Genomic DNA, 6,695 nt, shown 5'->3' with positions numbered 1-6,695 from the left:
AGCAGGGGGAAAAGGAAAGGCTGATAAGCAGAGTGTGGCTGGGGGGGCAAAAAGGGGCAAAGCATCATTCCAGTTGCGTCCCACATGTTAAGCTCTCTGAAAGAGCAGTGTGGGTTAAATGACTGGGCTCCAGGAATAGAAGGGGAGTGTCAAGGGGGAGGGGGCGAGACCCCCCCCCACACACCTATGGTGCCGTCCATGTCAGGAGGGGCGAGCAGGAAAGCGGGGGAGGGGCTCAGTCTTTGCGGGGGCGGGATTCGGGGGCGGGATTCGGAGCAGAAGGCGCGGGAGACCCAGCGCAGGCAGGAAACGATGCGCAAAGGGGTCTTTTGGGCTGGGAGGTAGGAGGAACCCCAAGAGAGGACCGAGGACCGACGGAAGGGAGACAGAGTCCCAGGGTGTCCCAGGGAAGGAAAAGGAACGAGGACTCGGGGGCTTTCATAGAATGGTTGATTTGGCTTTCTGGTCTGGTCCTGAGCAGGATGGCTCCTGCAAAGAAAGGTAGTGAAAAGAAGAAAGGACGATCAGCCATCAATGAGGTGGTTACTCGGGAATATACTATAAACATTCACAAAAGGATCCATGGCGTGGGCTTCAAGAAGCGGGCTCCTCAAGGAGATCCGTAAATTTGCAATGAAGGAGATGGGGACTCCTGATGTACGCATTGACACCCGCTTGAACAAGGCTGCCTGGGCAAAAGGAGTAAGGAATGTTCCTTACCGTATCCGTGTGCGTTTATCCAGAAAACGCAATGCAGATGAGGATTCGCCTAATAAATTGCATACACTGGTCACATATGTGCCAGTTACAACTTTCAAAAGCCTACAGACTGTTAATGTGGATGAAAACTAATCTTTCATTACAATAAAAATATTATGACATTAAAAAAAAAAAGAATGGTCGATTTGGAAGGGATCCCCCACGGTCATGCAGTCTAAGCCCCCACCCTCCCCCAAACCCCTGCAATGCAAAGAACCGCAGCTAAACCTTTTGCCTCTCCCTTCCGATCCTCTCCGGGTTCCAGAGTTGGAAGGGACCCCCAAAGGTCATCCAGTCCACCCCCATCCCTGCAGTGCAGGAAAAGCAGCTAAGCCCTCTCTCTCTCTCTCCCTCTCTCTCTCTCTCCCTTCCTTCCCTTCTTCCTCCGCCGGCCCCGTCCAGCTCCGGCGTCCCGGCTCGGCTCGGCGATCCTCTCCTAGCCGTGCAAGCGCCCGGCCGCCCCACGTGTCTGGCATCCCGGCCGAGAACAAACAACCCGCCCGTCTCCCTGGCAACGGCGTTCCATTCCCCGCGCGCGTCATCACGCCGGCCGTTCGGAGGCTTTGTTGACGTTGCCCGGCAACGGCGCCGCTGCCTTGGCGACGGCGGGGCAGGCGGGGCGGGGCTTCCCGAGGGCAGCGCCAACGGGAGAAGCAAACCCTCCGGAGGCGGAGCCAGTCGGCTGCCGGCGCTCGGCGCGGCAGCCTCGAGGGAAGGGAGGGCTGCTCGCTCGCTTTTTCTTTCTCCTCCCCCCCACCCCCATTGAAAGGAAGTGGGGCTCACGATGGATTTGTAGTAGAGAGCCTCCTCCCCGCTGCTTGTTAGGGGAGGGTTTTGTGTATCAGGTGAGAAAAAGAGGAGGCGGAGGAGGGGAATGTTTGTTTACTTGTAGTTTGGAGAATGACAAAGGAAGACCCCTGCGGGGGTGGCATGTGGGGTGAAATGTGTGGGAGGGAGCCGGGGGGGGGCGTCGATCTGGGGTTGGGATGACAAAATACCGTACTGATATTGATAATACCGTGGCCCCCTTTGATCAATGGGATAGAACAGGCACGTCCAACAGGTAAATTGTGATCTACCGGTAGATCACTGGATGTCTGTAGTAGATCACTGGTAGATCACTGGCTCCCCTGAAGAAGCACAACAGCTTTGGCTCCCCTAAGAAAACCTCAATTTTTTGCCCTGCACCCCAAAAAACCAGGGATTTCCTTCTCTCTAAAAAAAAGCTCATCAACAACTTTGACCTGAATGCCTAAAAAATTGGGTTTTCCTCCTCCGCCAAAAAGTTCAACAAAAGGGGGTAGATCACTGCCAGTTTTTAACTCTGTAAGTAGATCACAGTCTCTTGGGAGTTGGCCACCCCTGGGATAGAAGACATGGCACACCCTCCCCCCCTTGGAACCTAGGAATACAGGTGAAACTCGAAAAATTAGAATATCGTGGAAAAGTTCATTTATTTCAGTAATTTAACTTAAAAGGTGGAACTCATATATGAGATAGACTCATGACATGCAAAGCGAGATATATCAAGCCTTTATTTGTTATAATTGTGATGATTTGGAGAGCCGTGTCATAGAATCATAGAGTTGGAAGAGACCCCAAGGGCCATCCAGTCCAACCCCCTGCCAAGCAGGAAACACCATCAAAGCATTCCTGACAGATGGCTGTCAAGCCTCCGCTTAAAGACCTCCAAAGAAGGAGACTCCACCACACTCCTTGGCAGCAAATCCCACTGTCCAACAGCTCTTACTGTCAGGAAGTTCTTCCTCATGTTTAGGTGGAATCTTCTTTCTTGTAGTTTGAATCCATTGCCCCGTGTCCGCTTCTCTGGAGCAGCAGAAAACAACCTTTCTCCCTCCTCTAGATGACATCCTTTGATATATTTGAACATGGCTATCATATCACCCCTTAACCTTCTCTTCTCCAGGCTAAACATACCCAGCTCCCTAAGCCGTTCCTCATACGGCATCGTTTCCAGGCCTTGGACCATTTTGGTTGCCCTCCTCTGGACACGTTCCAGCTTGTCAGTATCCTTCTTGAACTGGGGTGCCCAGAACTGGACACAGTATTCCAGGTGAGGTCTGACCAGAGCGGAATACAGTGGAACTATTACTTCCCTTGATCTAGATGCTATACTCCTATTGATGCAGCCCAGAATTGCATTGGCTTTTTGCATGTCATCTGCTGGTGTTGGTCCACTGTGCTTCATTAAGTCCAGGGTCAACGCAGCCGTCTACCAGGAGATTTTGGAGCACTTCAGGCTTCCTTCTGTAGACGAGCTTTATGGGGATGCTGACTTCATTTTCCAGCAGGACTTGGCACCTGCCCACACTGCCAAAAGTACCAAAACCTGGTTCAATGCCCATGGGATTTCTGTGCTTGATTGGCCAGCAAACTCACCTGACCTGAACCCCATAGAGAATCTATGGGGCATTGCCAAGAGAAAGATGAGAGACATGAGACTGAGCAATGCAGAAGAGCTGAAGGCCGCTATTGAAGCATCCTGGTCTTCCATAACACCTCAGCAGTGCCACAGGTTGCGGCAGTAATTGATGCAAAAGGGGCCCAAACAAAGTACCGAGTACATATGCATGCTTCTACTTTTCAGAGGTCCAATATTGTTCTATTTGCAATCCTTGTTTTGTTGATTTCATTTCATATTCTAATTTTCTGAGATTGTGAATTTGGGGTTTTCATCAGCTGTACGCCATAATCATCACAATTATAGCAAATAAAGGCTTGACATATCTCGCTTTGCATGTCATGAGTCTATCTCATATATTAGTTCCACCTTTTAAGTTAAATTACTGAAATTAATGAACTTTTCCACGATATTCTAATTTTTCGAGTTTCACCTGCAGTTTGCTTTTAGACGCAGATTTTGTACGGATAAATCTAGTGATATTTGGAATGCATTAACAAGAATTGTAGTGACTTGTTAATAATTGCATACTCGTCGGAATCCACCGTTGCATTGGCCGGGAATCGAACCCGGGCCTCCCGTGTGGCAGGTGAGAATTCTACCACTGAACAACCAATGATGTGGGTGGTGCTGTGGTCTAAACCACTGAACTTATTGGGCTTGCTGATCGGAAGGTCGGCAGTTCGAATCCTGCGATGGGGTGAGCTCCCATTGCTCTGTCCCTGCTCCTGCCATCCTAGCAGTTCGAAAGCAAGTCAAAGTACAAGTAGATAAATAGGTACCACTCCGGCAGGAAGGTAAGTGACGTTTTCATTCGCTCTGGTTTCCATCACGGTGCTGGCCACATGACCCGGAAAGCTATCTGTGGACAAACGGCGGCTCTCTCGGCCTGAAAGCGAAATAAGCGCCGCAACCCCATAGTCGCCTTTGACTGGACTTAGCCGTCCAGGGGTCCCTTTACCTTTACTCATCAGAATAATAACATTTATTATATACTGTACCTATATAGTGTACTGTATGGCAGTTTCAAGTATCTTTTGGTTTTGGTTTTCATTTCTTTCACTTTTATTTGTCCACTGAAATTTGGTCGCCCTCTTCTGGACACGTTCCAGCTTGTCAGTATCCTTCTTGAACTGTGGTGCCCAGAACTGGACACAGTATTCCAGGTGAGGTCTGACCAGAGCGGAATACAGTAGTACTATTACTTCCCTTGATCGAGATGCTATACTCCTATTGATGCAGCCCAGAATTGCATTGGCTTTTTTAGCTGCTGCATCACACTGTTGACTCATGTCAAGTTTGTGGTCTACCAAGACTCCTAGATCCTTTTCACATGTACTGCTCTCATTCCAGGTGTCACCCATCCTGTATTTGTGCCTTTCAATTTTTTTGCCCAAGTGTAGTACTTTGCATTTCTCCCTGTTAAAATTCATATTGTTTGCTCTGGCCCAGTTGTCTAATCTGTTAAGGTCATTTTGAAGTGTGATCCTGTCCTCTGGGGTATTAGCCACCCCTCCCAATTTGGTGTCATCTGCAAACTTGATCAGGATGCCCTCAAGCCCATCATCCAAGTCATTGATGAAGATGTTGAATAAGACTGGGCCCAAGATACCTAGCAATGGACCGGGTGACCCTGGGGGTCCTTTCCAACTTTACAATTCTATGATTTTATGAACGGCAACAACTGGTATTCTTTCCCAAAGCACTTTCAGAACCGTTGGCTCTGGCAGAATAACGGCCAGTCAGTCTTCCTTCGGCACTGGGCACATCTCGTTGCGTAGAATTCACCTACAAGCCCTTTCCTTTTCGGAGAGATTATTTATTAAAGATGTATACCGCTCTTCATCTGGAGATCTCAGGGCAGCTCACAGCATAAAAACATAAGAGAAAAACACAGAATACACAATAAGAACACGGACAAAAGGACACATAACCCCTTGCCTGCCACTGGGTGTCTAGATTGCTTAATCGGCCAAAGGCCTGGGAGAAGAGGAACGTTTTCGTCTGTTTAATGCAGGGGCCAGCAGCTGAATCTCCCTGGGGAGAGCGTTCCACAAGTGGGGAACCAGACCTCTTGCGGAGGAGACACACAAATGAGAACTTTAGAAGATTATCACAGGGTCGGTGGTCCTATGGGAAGAGGTGGTCCTTGGGGTACTGCAGTCCTGAGCCAATTAAGACTTTGTAAGTCAAGAAAGTTAAAGCTATGGTTTCCCCAGTAGTGATGTATCCAGTGATACAGAGATGGATGCAGTGATACAGTAGTGATGTATGGAAGTGAGAGCTGGACCATAAAGAAGGCTGATCGCCGAAGAATTTATGCTTTTGAATTCTGGTGCTGGAGGAGACTCTTGAGAGTCCCATGGACTGCAAGAAGATCAAACCTATCCGTTCTGAAGGAAATCAGCCCTGAGTGCTCACTGGAAGGACAGATCCTGAAGCTGAGGCTCCAAGACTTTGGCCACCTCATGAGAAGAGAAGACTCCCTGGAAAAGACCCTGATGTTGGGAAAGATGGAGGGCACAAGGAGAAGGGGACGACAGAGGACGAGATGGTTGTACAGTGTTCTCGAAGCTCCCAACATGAGGGAGGCAGTGGGAGACAGGAGGGCCTGGCGTGCTCTGGTCCATGGGGTCATGAAGAGTCGGACACGACTAAACGACTAAACAACAACGACAAAGTCAAGAAAAGCATTTTGATTTGGGCCTGGAAACTGATTGGCAGCCAGCACAGTCAGACCAGGTTGGGTGCAATATGCTCAAACCGTCTTGCAAAGATGAGCAACCTGGCTGCCAAATTCTGCACCAGCTGACGTTTCCGAACTCTCTTCAGAGGCAGCCCCATGCAGAGGCAGAGCTAGCTGCTCCGGGACATGGAGTGGTGCACATGCTATGCCCCGGGGGTGGGGCGGGCCACCCACGGGGGCAGCGCGGTTAGCATCCCACAGGGCGTGGCGGCGAGCATGGGGGTGGCACCCGTGGCGAGCGACTTACAGGGGCGCCGCGGAGAGCAGTGAGCGTCCCAGGGGGCGGTGCAGCGATGTCACACCCCCCGGGATGACACCCAGGGCGGTCTCCACCCCCCCTTCCTCCGCCAGTGGCCCCATGTATAAGGCATTGCAGTAATCTAACCCAGAGTTTCCCTAGAAATGGAATTCTCAGAGAACAGCACAACCCTTTAGCTCAGGCATAGGCAAACTCTGGCCCTCCAGATGTTTTGAGACTACAACTCCCATCATCCCTGACCACTGGTCCTGTTAGCTAGGGATGATGGGAATTGTAGTTCCAAAACATCTGGAGGGCCGGAGTTTGCCTATGCCTGCTCTAGGTCTCTAACCAGTCTACCATACGTGTTAACTACTAGTGGAACATTTTAGGCTTTGTTTTATCGGTGACCCTGATTATGGCAGGCTCTCCTTTGCTGCACGTTTTTAAAACAGAGCGTGGACAGGCATTATTTCGGGATTCTTTCGATGTGATTCCTGCATTGCAGGGGGTTGGGCTAGATGACCCCT

General features: G+C 50.1%; 1 non-coding gene and 1 pseudogene across 1 annotated transcript; one reads left to right on the top strand and one right to left on the bottom strand.

Moving 5' to 3' along the window:
* The first annotated feature begins 456 nt into the window (after positions 1–456).
* On the top strand, positions 457–894 carry LOC117052480 (annotated as a pseudogene).
* Positions 895–3,729: 2,835 nt separating this feature from the next.
* On the bottom strand, positions 3,730–3,800 carry TRNAG-GCC. Its single transcript has one exon. It is a non-coding gene; the product is annotated as a tRNA-Gly (tRNA).
* Between the last annotated feature and the right edge of the window lie 2,895 nt (positions 3,801–6,695).

Source organism: Lacerta agilis, chromosome 8 (assembly GCF_009819535.1).
Source record: "Lacerta agilis isolate rLacAgi1 chromosome 8, rLacAgi1.pri, whole genome shotgun sequence".
Classification (NCBI taxonomy): Eukaryota; Metazoa; Chordata; class Lepidosauria; order Squamata; family Lacertidae; genus Lacerta; species Lacerta agilis.
Note: the sequence above shows the minus strand (reverse complement) of the source record. Positions and strands in the feature narration are given on the sequence as shown.